At 38.2% G+C, this 21,735-nt stretch overlaps 1 long non-coding RNA gene across 2 annotated transcripts in view; it reads right to left on the bottom strand.

Annotated features, from left to right (window-relative positions):
• LOC105612881 (uncharacterized) overlaps positions 1–21,735 on the bottom strand; it is a 239,845-nt gene that overhangs the window by 17,066 nt on the left and 201,044 nt on the right. Inside the window, exon 7 of one of the 2 annotated variants that reach the window (XR_009601644.1) lies at positions 1,329–1,401. The exons of the other annotated variant lie outside the window; for it this stretch is intronic. This is a non-coding gene — a long non-coding RNA (uncharacterized LOC105612881). The remainder of the gene's footprint in view (positions 1–1,328; positions 1,402–21,735) is intronic. 2 annotated transcript variants of the gene reach the window in all.

The raw sequence follows: 21,735 nt of genomic DNA, 5'->3' as shown, positions 1-21,735 counted from the left end.
AGGTATGATATGAATTATTGATACTGCTTATATTTTTTGAATTATCTATCAGAATTATTAATAATTATGAGCAAATTAGCTATAAAAATTACTTTAAAAATCAAAAGTAGAATATCAGTGACCTGTGGAATAATAGCAAATGAACTAACAACTTGTATAACTGATGTCTAAGAGAGAGGAAAAAGTATGGGGCAAAAAAATTATTTAAGAAAATATTGTTTAAAATTTGTTAACTTTATTTTTAAAATATACCCATAATTATAAAAATTTAAGCAAACACCAAGCAGAAAGGAAAACAAGACTTAGGCCTATTATATTAAACTGCTGAAAGCCAAAGTTAAACAGGACATAAAAAGAGCAAGAGGAAAAATACACATGAAATACAGGGAATAAAATAAGAAGGCTGTTTTCTTACCAGAAACAGTGAAAATCAGAAAGCAATACAAAAATATCTTTTAAATTTATTAAGAATATATAAAATCTATTAATCTAGAAAAAGCATTTATCAGCAGATATGTGCAAGACATATTTGAGGAAATTCTTTTGGCTAAGAGTAAGTGATACCAGATGAAAATTTGATAATGAAGAGTGAAACATTAAATATTGTGATACATTTTATGAAAATAAACAAATTAGATGAAAAAGATACACTTTTTTTGAGAAAAACAACAAACCAAAGTGACAAAATTGAAAGAATAATTATATAGTCTTATTAAGTAAATAAAATTCATAATTAAAAAGATAGTCAAAAGGTACAAACTTCTAGTTATAAAATAAATAAGTTTTGGGGATGTAAAGTACTGCACGGTGACAGTTAATAATCCTGTATTGTATTGAAAGTTGCTGAGAGTAGATCTTCTCAGTTTTTATCACAGGGAAAAAATTATAACTGTGTCTGGTGATTGATGTTAACTAAACTACGACTGAGCGACTGAACTGAACTGAACTGAAACTTACTGTGGTCATCATTTCATATATATACATATACTGAATCATATGGTACACTTGAACTGTTCAATAAAATAATGTTATATGTCTACAATAGCTAAATAAAAGTAAAAATCCTTTTTTCAAAGAAAATGCTGAGCTTGGATGGCTTCATTGGTGAATTTTATCAAGCATTTAAATAAATTATACCAATAATTGTCTTCTGATCTGTTTCTCCAGAGAAATTGGCATTTAACAGAACAGTCTGAGTTTATTTGCTGCATAGACATATTTAGATTTGGGTCTGGCCAATAAAGAATTTCAGTATAATTTCAGCTAGGCTATAAAACTGTTGAAGTTATCCATTTATCATTCAGTGAGCATTTGACATTGGTGCTTACCTTCAGCTGGCTTCTCCCTTGCTACAGGCTGATGGACAAGAAAAGAAAAGAAAAACATAGGAACAGGGCACTGCTGTTGGACAAAAAAATCCAAGTTATAGCCTCTTGAAAATGACTAATGTCAACATTGATATAAACAAAGTCCGAGTGTTGGAAAGAAAGAAAAGGAACTCTGGTAAATCTGAGCCTAGATCAAGGTGAGTTTTGCATTTCATAAACACATGCTTTAGGCCAAATATTTAATGGACTAAAACTAATCACAGGGTTCTTGTTGCAGATAAAAAAGAAGTAACAAAAGATAGTCTTTTACATGCATTTCTTTCTAGTTTTAAAAATTCCTATTCTAGCAGAAAATTTCCCAAAGTGAAGGAGAATAGGCATAACTGAGGAAGAGGAAGAAAAGTGTACATCTGTCAATAGCCATCTGAAAGACAAGCTTTCAAGGAAGAAGGAGGTTCTGGCAAGCTAAACAGCAGCCTTTCACTGAATCTTCACGTGCATAGACTGCAGTGTATGTAAATATTAATGGTGTGGGTCAGATTCCCCACAAATTGACTCTGAGATGGAGTCTAGTCTACAGAAAGTTCTTGAGGTGTTGCTGTCAGGATCAATGTTTGTGTGAGATGTGAGGGAAGCAGAGTCAGGCCGAAGGAGAAGCTGGGCTGCACTGTAGTAGCAACAAAAACCAAGGCAAGCCCAAGGGGAGCCCTGAGTCTGGAATGGCTCTCTAGGTATACTCTGATTTGGGGAAGGGAGACCAGCTCTTCATATCGCATATCAGCAAGTCTTGGGATGCATCTTGTTCCCTGCAGGAGGAAGGATGATGGGCAATATGGCTGTTTTCACTGGAAGGCAAATCCCAGGGATAACTATGGGTGACAGCTAACAGCCAGCAGCACACTCAGTTGAAGGAATTAGCACTTTCCTTCCTGGAAAGGGAACCTGGGCAATGTTTACTACAGTCCACTTTTGCACAGCTTGGATCCTCTTGCTTCATCTAAACCCTGAAGGTCTTCCTGCAGGAGGGATGGGTCTCTTTCCTACGGTAAACTTATTAGAGGAACATCATTGAAGAAAGCGGCAGCCCTCCTGGATGCAGGTAGGCTTGAGGCTACAACTGTGATATGTCTTAGTTTCCTTCCTCCATGATTTATCCTAGATTTTCTTCTCCCACAGCTCATACCTATGCTGCCTTTGGTGGCTGAGCTGGTGGGGTGATTTAAAGTTGTATCTCTGATTATCTAAATCCCCGATTGAGTCCTTCTCAGACCTTGGCTACTATAGTTTTCTATTTAACCATCACAATTGAGCAAAGAAGTACTGAGATAACCAAGTGCCAAACATATTCCTCCCCGTCTCCTGATGATCACATCAATTGCTTCTTTCAATATTGTATTCCTCTCCTTGTCCCCTGGCCCCTTGTCATGAGAAGTATGAAGTATATAGGCATAAATCATAGCTTACATTTCCAAGGTGGAAGTTCCCCACATATAGGAACTAAGACCAGTAAACACAGAGAGGCCAGAATCCAGAAAAGGAAGAAGAAACTTCCTATGGATCATTCCTGCTTTCATCCCTTGGTCCCTGGCACTATGTATTCTATTTGACTAATGGGGCACAGCACTATATATTGGCTGTTAATCTGAGTATATATCACATCCTGGAAGATGACTACTTATCCTTGCATGGTATCATTTTTGAACTTGTGCCTTTTCTATGCCATCTGTAAGCTATTCTATTGTTCTTCAATGCCAGCTGTTTTGGATGCTGTGGTACATGACAAGACCGGCTGATTTCATGACTGTGGGCCAATGGTTGCATGTCCTTTGCTATAAAGTAATGTCTTAGTCAATGGTTTCTGAACAGTGACATCTTCACACTCTGCCTGAGATAACCCTTTGTTACAGGCAATTGTCCTGTATATTGATGTTTAGCAGCAAGCCTGGCTGCTAGCCACTAGATGTCAGTAGCATCCTCCTAGTTGTGAGAACCAACTATGTCAGCCGATACAGTCAAATATCCCCTTGGGTGGGGGGAAATATTCCCCCTCATTAAGAACCATTGCCTCAGCCTGAAGCAGTGTCATATGGGATTCCACGTGGGTGGATTGAGCTTTCTGTAATCACACGGAAAATGGTGCTGCCTGAGATTCTTCAGACAGGAAAGGCAAATCCAAACCTAGAATACATAGAGATGCAAAAAGTGTTCAAAATAAATTGCAGTGTTTTCCAGGTTGGAAACAGTTCAATGTAGTTAACTTGCCACCAGGTGGCTGGTTAGGAAGGGATGGTGCTGTACGTGGGAGTCAGCATTGGTCTCTCTTGCCAGCCTCAGCAAATGGGAGCTCACGTAGCCAGACCCATGCATAGCCTCCATTCTCTGGACACTGCGGTGACTCTGTTCATTGTGCCTAGTGTTCAAACACTGTGACCTCTGATGACAGAGAGATGGTTGACATGGGCCTGCCGACATTTTGTCTCCTGTGATTACTTGGCTGTTTAATGCCTATTCCGGAGTAGATGCCTTCCACATGCAAGGCCAAGATCCTCACACTTTGTGCCCTCTCCTATTGGTCCATCCATGTGCCATGACTGATCTCTCCATCTTTCTCCTCTCAAGCTGCTTGCCATCCATGAATCTGCACCGATTTTAATCTTGGGCCATTCTTTTTTCACCAAAAGGTGATTAGTTGTACCGCCTGGAGCTCTGGCTATCAGAAAGATTCGTCCCATCACTGTCTTTAAAGGCCGCCATATAGTGAAGTTCTCACCCATTTTTAGCTTTCATGCAAGTACTAGGATGACAGTTCATAGATCAGCTTTGCTCTTTGCCTCCTTTGTCAGCTGTCCTAAGGCAACCCCTACACAATATAAATAAATGTTGTTAAGAAACTGGTGGATGAAATGGAAGTCTGGACCAGATTGTGCTGCTTATTTGAGTCTTCTGGTGTTGCTGTTGTTCAGTCACTAAGTTGTGTCTGACCCTTTGTGACCCTGTGGACTGTAGCACTGCAAGCTTCCTTGTCCTTCACTATCTCCTGGACTTTACTCAAACTCATGTCCATTGTGTCAATGATACCATCCAACCATCTCACCATCTGTTGCCCCCTTCTCCTCCTGCCCTCAATCTTTCCCAGCATCAGGGTCTTTTCCAATGAGTCAGCTCTTTGCATCAGGTGGCCAAAATATTGGAGCTTCAGCTTCAGCATCAGTACGTCCAATGAATATTCAGGGTTGATTTCCTTTAGGATTGATTGGTTTGATCTTCTTGCAGTCCAAGGGACTCTCAAGAGTCTCCTCCAGCACCACAACTCGAAAGCTTCAATTCTTCAGTGCTAAGCCTTGTTCTCTGGTGGCTCAGTGGCAAGAATCTTCCTACAGTGCAGGAAGCACAGGAGATATGGATTCGGTCCTGAGGTCGGGAAGATCCCCTGGAGGAGGGCGTGACAACCCACTCCAGTATCCTTGCCTGGAGAATCCCATAGACAGAGGAACCTGGCAGCCTACAGTCCCTAGGATTGCAAAGAGTCGGACATGACTGAGGTGACTTAGCACACACAAGCCTTCTTAATGGTCCTATTCTCACATCCGTATACGACTACCAGAAAAAGCATAGCTTCGACTATATGGATCTTTGTTGGCAAAGTGATGTCTCTGCTTTTTTGATATGCTGTCTAGGTTTGTCATAGCTTTTCTTCCAAGGAGCAAGTGTCTTAATTTCATGGCTGCAGTCATTGCCCGCAGTGATTTTGGAGCCTAAGAAAGTAAAATCTGTCACTGTTTTCACTTTTTCCCCATTTGCTATTAAGCAATGTGCTTGTGCCTAATCCTTGTACCATTTTCATCTTAAGAGTGGGTGGGTCTTATAAAATATATAATTTGAACTATTTGACTCCTTACTTTAGTTCTGAAGTGAAAGGCTGAATTAAATAAGCTATAACATCTCTTCCAACTCTAGAATTTTACAAGAAGAAGCATAATTTTGTGTTTAGAATGATGGTTGATGTTGGCAGCTAGTATACTTTTGATTTATGACCAAAAGTTCATCGTGTGGCCTCATCTATGAACTCCTCTATGCTCCTATTTATCATCATTCCAGGTGGTACTAGTGGTAAAAATCTGCCTGCCAATTCAGAAGACAAAAGAGATGTGGGTTCTAACCCTGGGTTGGGTAAGATCCTCTGGAGGAGGAAATGGCATCCCATTCCAGTATTCGTGCCTGGAAAATTCCACAGGCAGAAGAACCTGGTGGACTACTGTTCATGGGACTGCAGAGTCAGACACAACTGAGTGACTGAGCAGACACAACCAATTAAATCATGACAATGAGGAAACCAACATTCTCAAAGCCAATAAAAATTCCCTGTGTCCACAACAACATTGTTTCAAGTATTCACCAATCAGTTTCTTGTACCAAGTTGCCCAATCACCTACACACCTAGTTTATAGTAAATGTTATTTTTAAGGTTATAGAATAAAGCATTTCCTTTGGAGAAAACTTAAAAATGAGAGCTGATGGAGTCAGAGATAGATTGAGATGGAGGCTATGAGGCATGAGGCTTGCTGCTAACTTATTTGCAATGGACAAACTATTTTAAAGTTGACTAACAGCATTAGGAGAAAAGTAATATTGTAGTTAAACATACTGTATTAGCAAGGTTTCTCCAGAGAAACAGAACCAGTAGGGTATATGTATGCAATAAAAGCATATTGAGTTGCTTCAGTCATGTCTGACTCTTTGCTGCTTTTCTATCCATGGGATTCTCCAGGCAAGAATACCAAAGTGGGTTGCCATGCCCTCCTCTGTGGGATCTTCCAGACCCAGGGAATGAACTTGCATCTCTTACATCTCCTGCATTGGCAAGTGGGCTCTTTACGACCAGCGCCACCTGGGAAGCCTGTGTGTGTGTGTGTGTATGTGTGTGGGTGTGTGTGTGTGTGTATGTGTGTGGGGTGTGTGTATGTGTGTGTGTGTGTATGGGGTGCGTGTGTGTATATTGATAATTCCAAGAAGTTTGCAAGGTGTTTGCTAAGGCTTATATGAATTGCCCAATGCAATGAATGTCTTGATCACTAGAGATTGTGGAAAATATACCCCAAGTGGGAAACACATTTTCTAACAGTTTCTTTCCAACTGTGAGGTCATCAGCCTTCTGGCAATAGAAGCCTTCAACCTATCTGGAAAATATTTACAAAACAGAAGATACCGACAACCCACACTAAGTGGTGGGTGAATGAAGCCCAACGGCAGCTGTTGAAAGGGTCCAGAAAGGGGAGATCTGAGGCCCCTGCAGGTTAGATGTTTCTGGCAGACTATTTTTGAAATTTTATAGATTTCTCCCCATCACTGTCTTCAGATGCCATGTGATTCCATTTATTGTGATATTAACTTTACTATGGTAGTCTAAAATTGAATCCTCAGTATCTCTGAGGAATACCTGTATTTATCTATTACCACACTCTCTTGATTACTGTAGCTTGTGGTAAATCTTGACGTTGTGTAATGTCAGTTCTCTGATTTATTATTCTCCTTCAGTACCGTGTTGGCTCTTTCATGTCTTTTACCTCTCTTTAGAATCACAAAATAATTTGCTGAAATTTGGATTGGAGGGGCAATGAATGTATAGATCAATTTGGGAAGAACTGGCATCTTGGCAATATTGTCTTCCTCTCTGTGCACATGGACTATCTCTCCACTTATTTAGTTCTTTAAAAAAAATTTCATTCATCAGAATTTTGTAGTTTCCCCCATATAGATCTTATACATATTTTGTTAGGCTTAAAAAGTGCTTCACCTTTTTTGGGGTGTTATGTTATGTATGGTTTTTATTTCCTTTCTTGTTGTATTGCATTGAGTAGAACATCTAAGCACTGTTTGAATAAAAGCAGTCAGAGCAGACATCCTGACTTTTTCCTGATCTTAGGTGGAAAGCATTTAGTTTTTTTATCATAAGGGTATCTTTGCTGTAGGGCTTTTTTTTTTTGCTTTTGTAGATGTTCTTTATAGAGTTGAGGAAACTCCCCTTTGTTTCTCATTTTCTGACAGCTTTTATCATGAATGAATATAGAATTTTTGTCAAATGCATGTTCTGCCTCAACTGATATTATCCTGTGACTTTTTTTTGTCATTCAGCCTATTAACATGGTGGATAGCATTATTGATTTTCAAATAGTGAACTAGCCTTGTAGCCCTGAAATAAGCCATATTTTGTTGTGATCTATAATTCTTTTTTATATATTGCTGCATTCTATTTGCTAATATTTTGTGAAGAATTTTTGCATCTTTATTCATAAGGGTTATTAGTCTTCACTTTTTAAATTGTCTTAGTATTGCTTTGGTATCAGGATAATACTAGCTTATAAAACTAAATGGAAAATGTTTTCTCCTATTCAATTTTCAGAAAAATATTGGGTATAATGAATTGTTCTTTCAATATCTGTATAATTAGTTTTAAAATTATGAATTCAATTTCCTTACTAGATTTTGGACTATTCTAATTCTATATTTAATATTGAGTGAATTGTGGTAACTTGTGCTTTTTGAGAATCTGGCCCATTTAGTGTAAGGTATTCAATTTATATATGTAGATTATTGATTTGAGATATTTGCTTCTATCTAATATAAACATTTAGTGTTAATAAAATTTCCCCTCAGAACTGTGTTTGTTATGTCCCACAGATTCTATGTGGTATTTTAATTTTCATTCAGTTCAATGTATTTTTTATTTTCCTTGAGACTTCCTCTTTGACTCATGTTTTCAAATGTGTTGTTTAGTTTCCAAGTGGTTGGAGGTTTTCCTGTTATCTTTTTGTTTTTAGTATCTACTTTGACTCCAGTGTGGCAAGACATCACACTTTGTGTATCATTTTCATTATTTCAAATTTGCTGTAGTTTGTTTTATTGCCCAGGATGTGGTCTATCTCAGTATATGTCCTATGGTTCCTTGAGAAAAGTGCATATTCTGCTGCTGGTGGTGGAGTATTCTATAAACATCAATTTGAACTTGTGGGTTAATGGTGTTTTTAAGTTCTTTTATATCCTTGCTGATTTCCTATCTAGTTGTTGTATCAACTGCTGAGAGAAGGATATTGAAATCTTCAACTATAGTGGTAAGCTTGTTTATTTCTCTTTAGATTACTAGTTCTACCAGCTTTTGTTTCACATATTTTTTGCACTGTACTTTGGTACACATGCATTTAGAACTGCTATACCTTCTTGGAGAATTGATCTTTTAACATAATGTAATGTCCCTGGTACTTTCATTTGCTTCAGTTAGCTTCTTCTGACACTACTCTGGCAGGTGAAGTGCACACATCACTTCATTATTGCCAGAAGTTTTTTTTGTTTTCTGCTCAGCCTCTGCTGACTCCTGAAAAGAGGAGGAGCTCCTCATCACTGCTAGACATGGATGAGAATTCAGCCTGTCTGCTAGCACCATCCTATACCACCTGGCTGGTAGAGACATGAGTGTTTCCTATTGCTCCCTCATGGGACATTGGAGGGTGGAGTCTCATTACTGCTGGGCAATGGTGAAGGTCCTGATGTTCCGCTAAACTTCCTCTGACAACACCTCAGTGTTACAGGGTACTCTTCAAGTCCTGGCGACAGTGGAAGTCTAGACTTCCCTGTCAGCCTTTACCAAGGGTGGGAAGTGGGAAGTTACATTTTTTCCCCTGTGATATTTAGCTAAAGTAGCCCAGCGGTAAAGAATTGGCCTGTCAAGCAGGAGACACAGCTTCAATCCCTGGGTTGAGAAGATCCCCTGGAGAAGGAAATGGCAACCCACTCCAGTATTCTTGCCTAGAAAATTCCAGGGACAGAGGAACATGGCGTTGCTACAGTCCATAGGGTTACAAAAGAGTCGGACATAACTGAGCAACTAAGCAGCAGCAGCAAGTAGCTAAAGTTGAGCCTCTTCTGTATAAAAACTTTGTCTTGCCAGACTGCCCGTTCCTGGTCCTTTAGCTAAAGAGAGTAGGCCTCTGCTATGACTTTTTTAGTTTGCATCCATTTGTTTCTTAGTTGGCCATTTCTTCAGCTCCAAGTCTGGGGTGTATAAGCAAAAGTAGAAACACAGAGAACTCATCAATGTGTTGTTTCTTAGGTCCTGAGGTCCCTAGTCAGTCTAACTTCTCTCAGCTCCCCTTTCAGAGTCTTCTTACGTTTTGTTTTGTACATAGTGACCAAAATTTTTAATTGTTCATAGTGAGAAGAATAAGGAAATGTATGTCTACTATATTTGCATAAGTGGAAATCTCTGACAATTTTGACTGACACTGTATATGCATTCTCATTTTAAAGAGATAGTTTGAAATCAGCTCCATTTACTTTATTACTTGAGTATAAAATGACCTCTTCCCATATATGCTTGGATGTAAAGGATGTGAATTATCTTAAGTGCAGTCAAATTAGCCTGGTCTCTTTGGAAAGATTCTACTGGGCCAGTGACACATGTATCATATATGGGGACCTCAGCCTCATGTATATATAGCACCTTCTGACCTAATGACAATGTAACAAATTCAGCCAATATGTAAGAAATGCACAATATAAACTGGCCTTTCAGGCAATAAGTTTGAGGAGGAAATGAAAAACAAAAAAGATTTTATTCATGAAACTTCTAACACTGACTATAACAATAGCTTTTGGAAAAGGTACAGTGCCATGTTCCAAAAGTTCTCTAGCTTATTTATCTGAGCAACATAAAAGTTCTAGTGTTTTTTAGGATATCATTTAGAAATACATATAATTAATGTCATTATATAAATTTAGATCAATGTTAATAGCAGGGAATATGTTTGATTCAATAAAAAAGCAACTCTGAGCACAAGATACAAACTAAAAGTCTTAGACCATTTTCAAGATTTTTTTCCTTTTAAAAATCTGTAATTGTTAGAAAAATCTTCTAACTCTATAATTGTCTTTAGAGAAGCAGAGTATAAAGTTTTAAGAAATACATTTGTGAAAATACTTGAAACTGAAAAACTATGTTTTTAAATTTTGAAAGAGCAAGTACTACTTTGTTATAAGATAGCTTGATTCTTCGATATTTAATGACTTTGTAGAACACACAAAACTGAAAAGCTCTGATAAAAGAATTGTTGTTTGCTCTGAGTCTGAGTCTCCGTTGTTCACTTGAACTGTGTCTCTACATTCAATAGGGTGCTTTGAAATTTCAGTGTGGCCTGGATGGAAGGAAGAGATGAAGGAAGGATGATAGGAAAGAATGAAGAAAGAGAAGGGAGGAAGAAAGGAAGGGAGGGAGGGAGGAAAAGAAGATTCAAATATTTCAAATAAATCTGCACTTGTGAGAAAAGACCACTGTTTTTCATGCACAAGCTTGACTTAAGAAAAAGGCAAAATGCATTTAGAAGACTACCATTTTTTTTTTTTTTTTTTTTTTACCTTCTCAGCTTTCATTCCCATTCACCTGGTAACAGCACCCAAAGGGTATGGGTCAAGTGGTAAGCCCATTACCCAAATGGGGTCAATAAGCAACTTACAATACATGGGCTTCCCTGGTGGCCCAATGGTAAAGAATCTGCCTGCCAATGCAGGGGACATGGGTTCGATCTATGGGTGGGGAAGATCCCACTTGCGGTGGAGCAGCTAAGCCCCTGGGAGCCACAGCTACTGAAGCTCTCACACTCCAGAGCCCATGCTCCACAGACAGAAAAGCCACCAAAATGAGAAGCCTGCATGCTCTAACTAGAGAGTGGCTCCCACTTGCCACAACTAGAGAAAAGCCCCCGCAGCAACGAAGACCCAGCACAGCCCAAAATAAATAATATATGAATAAATAAACTTTAAAAAAGCATATCTTAAAAAATTTTTAGTTACTTACAATACAGAAAGTTAAAAAACTTTAGTAAGATGCAATAAAGCAACCATATTTTTCACCCAAAATTTTATTCATTAGCCTCATTCAACTAAAATATAAAGTCTAAAATCATTTTGAATAAAATCCATCTGAATCTCTAGATTGAGTGATGTCCAATAGTCTTTCAGAGTATTTACCTAAAAATGCCCCGGTTTCCATAGGTGACTATGATTCCAATTCCATATTAACTCCAATATCCATAAGGATGTTTACTGCTTGAAAAATGTCTTTCTCCTTGAAAAAATTCAACCAGAGTGCTAAAGACAAATGTCCTCTGAAAAAATTAAGGTAATTGGTCTGCCTTAAATGGCACAAGCTAGAATTCCACAGACAAACCACTGTCATAACTCTCCACTGGATCATCTAAACAGGTAGGCTGTTCATGAGACTTGCGTAGAATTTGCACTATGTTTCAGGGGAATGTTTGTGGTCTCCTGTAGACTATTTTATAACTTTAAAAAAAAAAAAAAACTTCTAAGAAATCATATTCACTGTAGGTATTACCTGAAGGTACCAGAAGGCATCAGCCTTTGGTTAGAGGGAAATATTTCTGCTGAAAGAGAGCAAAGAACAGAAAAATATGCGACTTCTAAAGGATTAAAGTCACATTCTACAGTTCATCCTTTTTTCTTGACTGGACTTTTCATTTATTTTTTTTTTCATGATATCTTCTTGTTTTTAACAGTCTTATTTAAAAACTGGATTACCATAGTTGAAAATCAGAACCAGTGGGTACACTAGAGTTGAAAATTCTGGACAATTTCGTCATTTTCTTTTATTTTAGAATTACATTGACTAAATATGGAGATATAAAATATTAGGTTGAGAGAAAATGTATTCAGTTATTGGGTAAATAATTCCACAGGAGGGATTGGTTATGATGAATTAATGCCACCACAGCATGGGCATTTAAAGCAATATTCAACATTTAGAAAAATGTGTCTTTAAATGGGAAAACCCAACAGATAGAAAACTATAAAAGTGATGGTTCATAAGCCACCTTTGCTTTCATTGTTCTATACTACATACAGGCACTTATTCTCTACATCAAAGAGGGCAATCACCTTACTCTCTGTCAGACCCAGTCTTTTTTGGGCCATCAAGGCAAGACAAACATTTTCATCTGAAATGTCACTGCAAAGTAAAACACATAATTTGTGACATTTCTCAATAAAATATATTTCTAAATAGTTATCCATTTTCCTATATAGAGGAAGAGAAAAAGTACATTTTCTATAGATCACCGGAATAAGGTATGGAATGAGATAAGTTTCAAGAAAATAGTATCTTTTGGAAAGATTCCAGTATGGAACCCTTGTTAGTATATGGTTAAGAACAGAATCTGAACTCAGGTCTCTGGAAACTTATTCTGCCTTGACACTTTGCCCCTTCAAAATAAATATATTAATCAATCATACAGAAATGAAAATTAAAAAAATACCTATTAAATTTTTATTTTATTTATTTATTTTGGCTGTGCTAGGTGGCATGAGGAATCTTTGTTTCCTGACCAGAGATTGAACCTTGCATCTTGTGTTGGGAATGTGGAGTCTTAACCTCTGGACTGCCAGGGAAGTCCCTGATTATTAAATTTTTAAAATTAACAAAGGTTTCTCTTTTTAAAAATTTCCTACAAGCAAATATTCTACAAGCAAAAAGATAATGACTCTTACAGTTTTATGATGTGTTTTTACCTGATTTATTTTTCTATCTTAGCTTTAAAAAAAATTGTAATTGTACTAATGTAGCATCATGTAATTTTAGGTCCTACTTTCCCACTGAACTTTATAATAATCACATACTACAGTTTCAAAAATTTTATATTAATAAATATACCTGGGGATGTTTCCTTGAATTGGATGGTCTATAGTTTTAGAAAATGGTTTCTATTTTTGGTCTAATTTTGGAGTGAAGTCCTCCTGACTTAAATATTTTGCACTGATGCTTGAACATAAAATCATTTTGACTTGCATCTCTTGTGACTTTGGGAGAGTAGTGTTCATTTTACTTAAAGTCAAACTTTCTCAAGAAGAATCCTGAGAAGAAAATCTCAATGGCAAAGTGTGACAGGCAGAAGAATTGCCAATAATGGGGAAAAGCTACTCCTATGATGTTGCAATTTTCAGAGCCAAGGAATAAGTCTCGAATATTTTGAGATTGGTTTGCCCAAATATCAGATCTGAGGAAATCTTTAGGTTCACATTTTTCCTGGGTTAGCGTGTCTTTGACTCTTTATCCTTATATAGAAATAGCTGGACTGGTCGCATTTTACAAAGAAATGGAGAAAAGATTTTTCAGGCCAAATCAAATTTTCTGTTTCTCCCAAATTATTTTCAGATGCAAGAAAAAGCAAACCACACAGAAGAACTGCACACTGCAATGAAGCTGGAATGCAAGTCTTCATCGAAGGGAGGGAACAAACTTTGAATAATTCAACCACAAAATATGTGAACCGCAAACAAGTATAAACACACAGGTAGACACAACACACAAATGCGTGCACACACACACACACACACACACACACACACACACACACACTGACACAGGTCTGCCCTTTTCCCAGGAATTTTCATCAATGTATTTTTTTTAAAAAGCTTATAACATCCAAGTAAAAGTATATAAAATTTCAAAAAACATATAAAAATCTCCATATTTAAATGCTTGCTTTTACAAATATTGTGACTATTATAAAAAATAAACTCTAAAATTATAAAAACAAAAACTATACTGGCAAAATTTTTTTATGATCAGGCCATACATAGTCAATTAAAGTTGAAAATATGCCTCGAATCTTCCTTTAGGATACAGCTCCAAAATCTTCCCTAAAATGTAAGAGTTTCTAGCATAAATTGTGTTTTCCTCCTCTATCACATGGGTTCTAGGACAGATAAGGATAAAGATACCCACCAGATTGTCTTTTTCTTGGGTGCAAACAATTAAGTCAAAGCTAGGCAATTAAAGCATCATAATCTAATATCAAATTGTAGTCTCTCTGCCAGTCATCATAAAATTTTAAAGATACCTAGTTATGTAAAATTATAGATTTTTAACAATATTTTGACTTTTATTTTCTCAGATAAAATTTATATTTTCACTGGACTATGCAATTTCTTTTAGACACCTTCAGAGTAAATTGAGAAACTCAATATGACTTCCAAATCTCTTGAGAAAATATTATTGTCCTATTTCTTGAATTATTTGTAGCTCTCAAAGACCTGGTACTATACAATTATGATTGACACCATTCATTTCTTCCTTATTCCTTCACTGGCTTATATGTGTCAAGTAAGGGCTTTGGTGTCACAGATTTCTACATGCATATGATAGCATATATCTGTGAAGGGCTTTCATCTGTATGGAGGTAAGCAAATAATTTAAAATATGATTAAGCATTTTTATTTTTGAGAATATGGTAGGTTAGTTGTCCAGAAAAATTCCTCCACAAAATAATACCAATAAATATGGAATAAATTTAAAAACATAATATATTTTTCTATTACTTGTCTGAGATCATGAGAAAGTAAAGAAGATCTTGAAAAGCAGACGGCAAAAAGGTGTGAATACAGAGAAGTAGACAGTTTCCAAAATCACTGTTGCCATGAGAGCATCTGCTATACCTGGTGACTCACAGTTGCATGGTAGAGCAGACAAAAAGCCAGAAGTCTTTTCAAGTAGATATATAAAAACAAAGAGACAGTCCAAAACCAAAAGCTTCCAAAAATGATATACTAGTAGATGAACGAGGAAAGAACATTTTACAAGGAGACTAAAAACATACTAGGAAGTATGAATGAAAGTCACCAGAAAAATCCAACTCGATATATCCTAGATTTCAGAAAGACACATTCAGACTATGAAATGAATAGCAGGCATATGTTTCAAGAAGTAAGAAAATATCAAGATTATGAAGCAGGACAAAAAAAATTCACCAGGAAGTTAATGAATCTGAAAATAAAGTCATCACTGAGACTATGGAACAGGGGCAGAGAGCATAAACATCTAGAAGATAATTAAGCAAAAATAAAGCAGGGAATGTAACTGAAATTTCAGATGGAGAGAAAGAGAATGAGAACAAGTAAATGTTCAAACAGTTAATTATTTAGGATTTTCTAGTATTATTGTTAGATAGCAGTCATTCTGTGTATGGCCCTTACTTTATATGACTCTGTGCATACTCTTTTGATTAACTGTGTTCAGTTAGAAACAGACAGGCCAAGTTAATTGAGTGAAATATACAGATCAGTTTCATCCTTTACTAGCAAAGTTTGCTTTTAATAAAAACTAACAGATCACTTCTAAAGTTTAACATACATTTAAGCACAGAGCCCATATTTTTGAGCATGTACCCAAATGGTGATGACACACGATGGAATGAAATGTGAAACGATAGAGGTGAAAACAAAATCCTGGAAGCTAAAGGAAGACAGAGTCATTATGTAGTTAGACCCTTCAGAGAAATTTTAGCACATCTTTTCAATTGTCTTAAAGGAGAAGTACAGAGAGGTATTGAGACTGGGCTGTGGGGCAGTACTGGAAATGAAGAATAAAGGGAAGATGGAAGGAAATGAATTTAGTTTAGATAACATCCAGAATTCTGAGAGAGTTAGGAGAGTTAATATAGGAAAGGTAGACAGAGTGTCCATGGTAGATGATTATATACATATATATATATACATACATGAGGGTCCAGGAGTCTCCAGCTGAGGCATGGGTCGACAGTGGCCTGCTGCAGGGTTGAGGGCACTGAATGTGGCAGTGCATGCATGGGATCTTTTGAAGGAGGTTGCCATTATCTTCATTACCTCCACCATAGTTTGGCCCCAGGTAAACAGCAGGGAGGGAACACAGCTCCACCCATCAACAGAAAATTCGATTAAAGATTTACTGAACCATCAGAACAAGATCCAGTTTCCCCCTCAGTCAGTCTCTCCCATCAGGAAGCTTCCATAAGCCTCTTATCCTTCTTCATCAAAGGGCTGACAGACTGAAAACCACAATAACTGAAAACTAACCAATCTAATCACATGGACCACAGCCTTCTCTAACTCAGTGAAACTATGAGCCATGCCATATAGGGCCACCCAAGATGGACGGGTCATGGTGGAGTGAAAGCGAAAGTGAAGTGGCTCAGTCATGTCTGACTCTTGGCGACCCCATGGACTGTAGCCTACCAGACTCCTCTGTCCATGGGATTTTCCAGGCAATAGTACTGGAGTGGATTGCCATTTCCTTCTCCAGGAGATCTTCCCAACCCAGGTATCGAACCTGGGTCTCCTACATTGTAGACAGGCGCTTTACCGTCTGAGCCACCAGGGAGTGTTCTGACAAATCGTGGTCCGTTAGAGAAAGGAATGGCAAATCACTTCAGTATTCTTGCCTTGAGAAACCTATGAACAGTATGAAAAGGCAAAAGATAGGACACTGAAAGATGAACTCCCCAGGTCAGTAGGCCCAAAATACTACTGGAGATCAGAGGAGAAATAATTCCAGAAAGAATGAAGAGACAGAGACAAAGCAAAAACAACACCCAGTTGTGGATGTGACTGGTGATGGAAGCAAGGTCTGATGCTGTAAGAGCAATATATCATAGGAACCTGGAATGTTAGGTCCATGAATCAAGGCAAATCAATTGGTCAAACAGGAGATGGCAAGAGTGAACGTAGACATTCTAGGAATCAGTGAACTAAAATGGACTGGATTGTGTGAATCTAACTCATATGACCATCATATTCTGTGGGCAAGAATCCCTTAGAAAAACTGGAGTAGCCCTCATAGTCAACAAAAGAGTCCAAAATGCAGTACTTGGATGAAATCTCAAAAACGACAGAATAATCTCTGTTTCCAAGGCAAACCGTTCAGTATCACGGTAATCCGAGTCTACACCCTGATCAGTAATGCAGAAGAAGCTGAAGCTGAATGGTTCTATGAAGACCTACAAGAACTTCTAGAACTAACACCCCAAAAAGATGTCCCTTTCATTATAGGGGACTGGAATGCAAAAGTAGGAAGTCAAGAAACACCTGGAGTAACAGGTAAATCTGGCCTTGGAGTACAGAATGAAGCAGGGCAAAGGCTAATAGAGTTTTGCAAAAAGAATGCACTGGTCATAGTAAACACCCTTCCAACAACACAAGAGAAGACTCTACACATGGACATCACCAGATGGCCAACACCAAAATCAGATTGATTATATTCTTTGCAGCCAAAGATGGAGAAGCTCTATACAGTAGACAAAAACAAGACTGGGAGCTGACTGTGGCTCAGATAATGAACACTTTAATGCCAAATTCAGACTTAAATTGAAGAAAGTTGGAAAACCACTAGACCATTCAGGTATGACCTAAATCAAATCCCCAACGATTATACAGTGGAAGTGAGAAATAGATTTAAGGGACTATCTGGTAGACAGAGTGCCTGATGAATTATGGATGGAGGTTCATGACATTGTACAGGAGACAGGGATCAAGACCATCCCAAGAAAAAGAAATGGAAAAAAGCAAAATGGCTGTCTGAGGAGGCCTTCCAAATAGCTGTGAAAAGAAGAGAAGTGAAAAGCAAAGGAGAAAAGGAAAGATATACCCACTTGAATCCAGAGTTTCAAAGAATAGCGAGGAGTGATAAGAAAGCCTTCCTCAGTGATCAATTCAAAGAAATGGAGGAAAACAACACAATGGGAAAGACTAGAGATCTCTTCAAGAAAATTAGAGATACCAAGGGAACATTTCATGCAAAGATGGGCTCAATAAAGAACAGAAAAGGTAGGGACCTACAGAAGCAGAAGGTACTAAGAAGAGGTGGCAAGAATACATGGAAGAACTATACAAAAAAGATCTTCATGACCCAGATAATCATGATGGGGTGATCACTCACCTAGAGCCAGACATCCTGGAATGTGAAGTCAAGTGGGCTTTAGGAAGCATCACTACAAACAAAGCTAGTGGAGGTGATGGAATTCCAGTTGAGCTGTTTCAAATCCTGAAAGATGATGCTGTGAAAGTGCTGCACTTAATATGCCAGCAAATTTGGAAAACTCGGCAGTGGCCACAGGACTGGAAAAGGTCAGTTTTCATTCCAATCCCAAAGAAAGGCAATGCCAAAGAATGCTCAAACTACCTCACAATTGCACTCATCTCACACGCTAGTAAAGTAATGCTCAAAATTCTCCAAGCCAGGCTTCAACAATACATGAACCATGAATTTCTAGATGTTCAAGCTGGTTTTAGAAAAGGCAAAGGAATCAGAGACGAAATTGCCTTCATCCGCTGGATCATTGAAAAAGCAAGAGAGTTCCAGGAAAACATCTATTTCTGCTTTATTGACTATGCCAAAGCCTTTGACTGTGTGGATTACAATAAACTGGAAAATTCTCAGAGAGATGGGAATACCAGACCACCTGACCTGTCTCTTGAGAAACCTATATGCAGGTAAGAAGCACCAGTTAGAACTGGACATGGAACAACAACTTGTTCCAAATAGGAAAAGGAGTACATCAAAGCTGTATATTGTTACCCTGCTTATTTAACTTAAATGTAGAGTACATCATGAGAAATGCTAGGCTGGAAGAAACACAAGCTGGAATCAAGATTGCCAGGAGAAATATCAATAACCTCAAAAATGCAGATGACACCACCCTTATGGCAGAAAGTGAAGAGGAACTAAAGAGCCTCTTGATGAAAGTGAAACAGGAGAGTGAAAAAGTTGGCTTAAAACTCGACATTCAGAGAACTAAGATCATGGCATCTGGTCCCATCACTTCATGGCATGGGGAAACAGTGGCAGACTTCATATTTTTTGGACTCCAAAATCACTGCAGATGGTGATTGCAGCCATGAAATTAAAAGACACGTACTCCTTGGAAGAAAAGTTATGACCAACCTAGATAGCATATTAAAAAGCAGAGACATTACTTTGGCAACAAAGGTCCACCTATTCAAGGCTATGGTTTTCCAGTGGTCATGTATGGATGTGAGAGTTGGACTATAAAGAAAGCTGAGTACTGAAGAATTGATGCTTTTGAACTGTGGTGTTGGAAAAGAGTCTTGAGAGTCTCTTGGACTGCAAGGAGATCAAACCAGTCCATCCTGAAGGAAATAAGTCCTGAATATTCATTGGAAGGACTGATGTTGAAGGTGAACCTCCAATACTTTGGTCACCTGATGCGAAGAGCTGACTCATTTGAAAAGGGCCTGATGCTGAGAAAGATTAAAGGTGGGAGGAGAAGGGGTTGACAGAGGATGAGATGGTTGGGTGGCATCACCGATGCAATGGACATGAGTTTGAGTAAACTCTGGGAGTTGGTGATAGACAGGGAGGCCTGGTGTGCTGCAGTCCATGGGGTTGCAAACAGTCAGACACAACTGAGCAACTGAACTGAACTGAACTGATAATATATACGTGTGTGTGTGTGTCTGTGTGTGCACGCACTCTCATATGCTTAGTTGTTCAGTCATATCTGATCTTCGCAACCCCGTGGGCTGTAACCTGCCAGGCTCCTCTGTCCATGGGATTTCCCAGGCAAGAATACTGGGGTGGGATGCCAGTTTCTCCTCCAGAGCATCTTCCCAACCAGGGATCAAACCTGCATCTCCTTTATTGGCAGACAGATTCTTTACCAGGAGCCACTACTAAGATGAAAGTGCATCTTTCTATACAATGCTTAAAATATTGCAATCATGAAGGTTTAGGCATTCAGGCATAAGAATTTTTGAAATTTACTATTATTTTTCAGAGCAAGATTGGATTCATGCATCATGCATGCCAGTGTTATGCCAGGGTGTTAACTGGCAATACTGAAATGGGGCATTGGTGTGTTAGCCTTCTGGCACCTTACACAAACACTCTCCTTTAAAGAGTTTAATTCAAGAATATCTTCTGCAATACTAATCTCATTTGCTCTAAGTTAATAGGGGCATGTGGGGCCAGTGTGGGTATTGCAGATGTATCCAACCCTCCCTGAGAAAGCTCAGGCTGAAGGGTGTAGGCTTGGGTCATGACCAACTATTTCTCAGGCCCAAGGAACTGCTGAGAAACCATAGTTTATTCACTGAGCATCCAAGACCATGGATGTCTGTGGAATTTCCCTTCGCCCCAGGGATTCTCAGATCTTCTTGGCCCACAAATTGTTCATCCACATAATGATGTCATAATGAATGTATTGATGAAGGCCTGTCAGCTGATGCTCACAAAGACAGAACAAAGCCACAGTCCTGTTAAAGGCTTCCCTGCATTCCCAGAATCATTTTTGGATAGTCTCTACCAGCCAGATGTGAAGTTAATCCACTGTAGTCAGCTAACTTGGGGTGACTTTACTGCCACATTGCTGACCATAATTATTTCCTGCTGTAGGAATACTACTCTCACTACATGTGAATCTTTCTTTAATTTTCCCGTGGTGAATACCATGTCAGTTGTGAGGCAGTATGTATTCAAAGGATGAAATCTATTACACCTATATAAATGTAAAGTATTAATTGGCATCCCCAAATTCCAGCTTTAACATTTATCTGGAAAGAGACTTCTTTTTCAGTGTTTATAAAATGGTATTTAAGGCCTCAGTTATAGACCAAAGGAACTGATTCCCATGGACAATCTAATTTAGCTAAAAACCACATGACTAACCACATCCAATTTCATTTTGCACATACATGGAGGGGCAAAAAGGGTCCACTCTAAGCAACAGTAAGCACACAGTGCTCGCATTTTAAATCTTCTCATCTTATTTGAAGATCTCCCCACTTCCTCTTTACTCAACGATCACATAGTATGGGGGTGTATAACAAACATGGGTTTCCTCTTCAGCAGTTTTGATGGCTCAAAAATAAATCCTTTATCCTGCCAAGAAATTTAACTTTGGTAAAACATGTTTTGACACTTTGGGAATTCTATTGAAAGCTCCATTTAAATTTCACTTGAATAAAGGAATTTGGTACATCCTGTCAATCTAGGTCAAAGGGAAATGTGATGCTGTCTACATTTCTGATGGCCAGTGGCTAAATAAGCCATTTTAGGCTGAAACTGAATTCCTCTGTGCTTTTTTTTTTTTTAACTCCAAAACAGTGCTCACACACTCTTCTTCTCAGTGCTACACTTACACAACAACATTTGCAAGCTTGGGATACTCTCCTGGGTATATGTGGATTTTCACTTGATCCACGAACTCTCTTTTGTCAAGTGCTTCAATGATTCAGAATCTCCGCAACTGTTAATGGTCTATCAGTAGCAGTCTCTCTCACTTGTGGTCAGAGGACGCTGGTGATGGGTAATTTCAGAACGGCATCCTGCTATTCTATTCTCCCCTGCAAAGCTCATCAAAATGCAAGCAAATGAGAGACACTACCACAAGACTGAACTTGAAAGTGTTCTAATTGAGATTATAAAAATTAACTCATTCACAAACTCAGTACTCTAAGACTTATTCAAACCAAATTATTGTATGGCAATCTATCCATTCAACTTAGAGCCAGAACAGGAAGTTGGAAAGTGCCACTCTCAAAGAATACACCAACCTGTTCTTGGGCAGCATGT

This window comes from Ovis aries, chromosome 8 (genome assembly GCF_016772045.2).
Source record: "Ovis aries strain OAR_USU_Benz2616 breed Rambouillet chromosome 8, ARS-UI_Ramb_v3.0, whole genome shotgun sequence".
In the NCBI taxonomy this organism is placed as follows: domain Eukaryota; kingdom Metazoa; phylum Chordata; class Mammalia; order Artiodactyla; family Bovidae; genus Ovis; species Ovis aries.
This window is presented reverse-complemented; position numbering and strand designations above follow the sequence as displayed.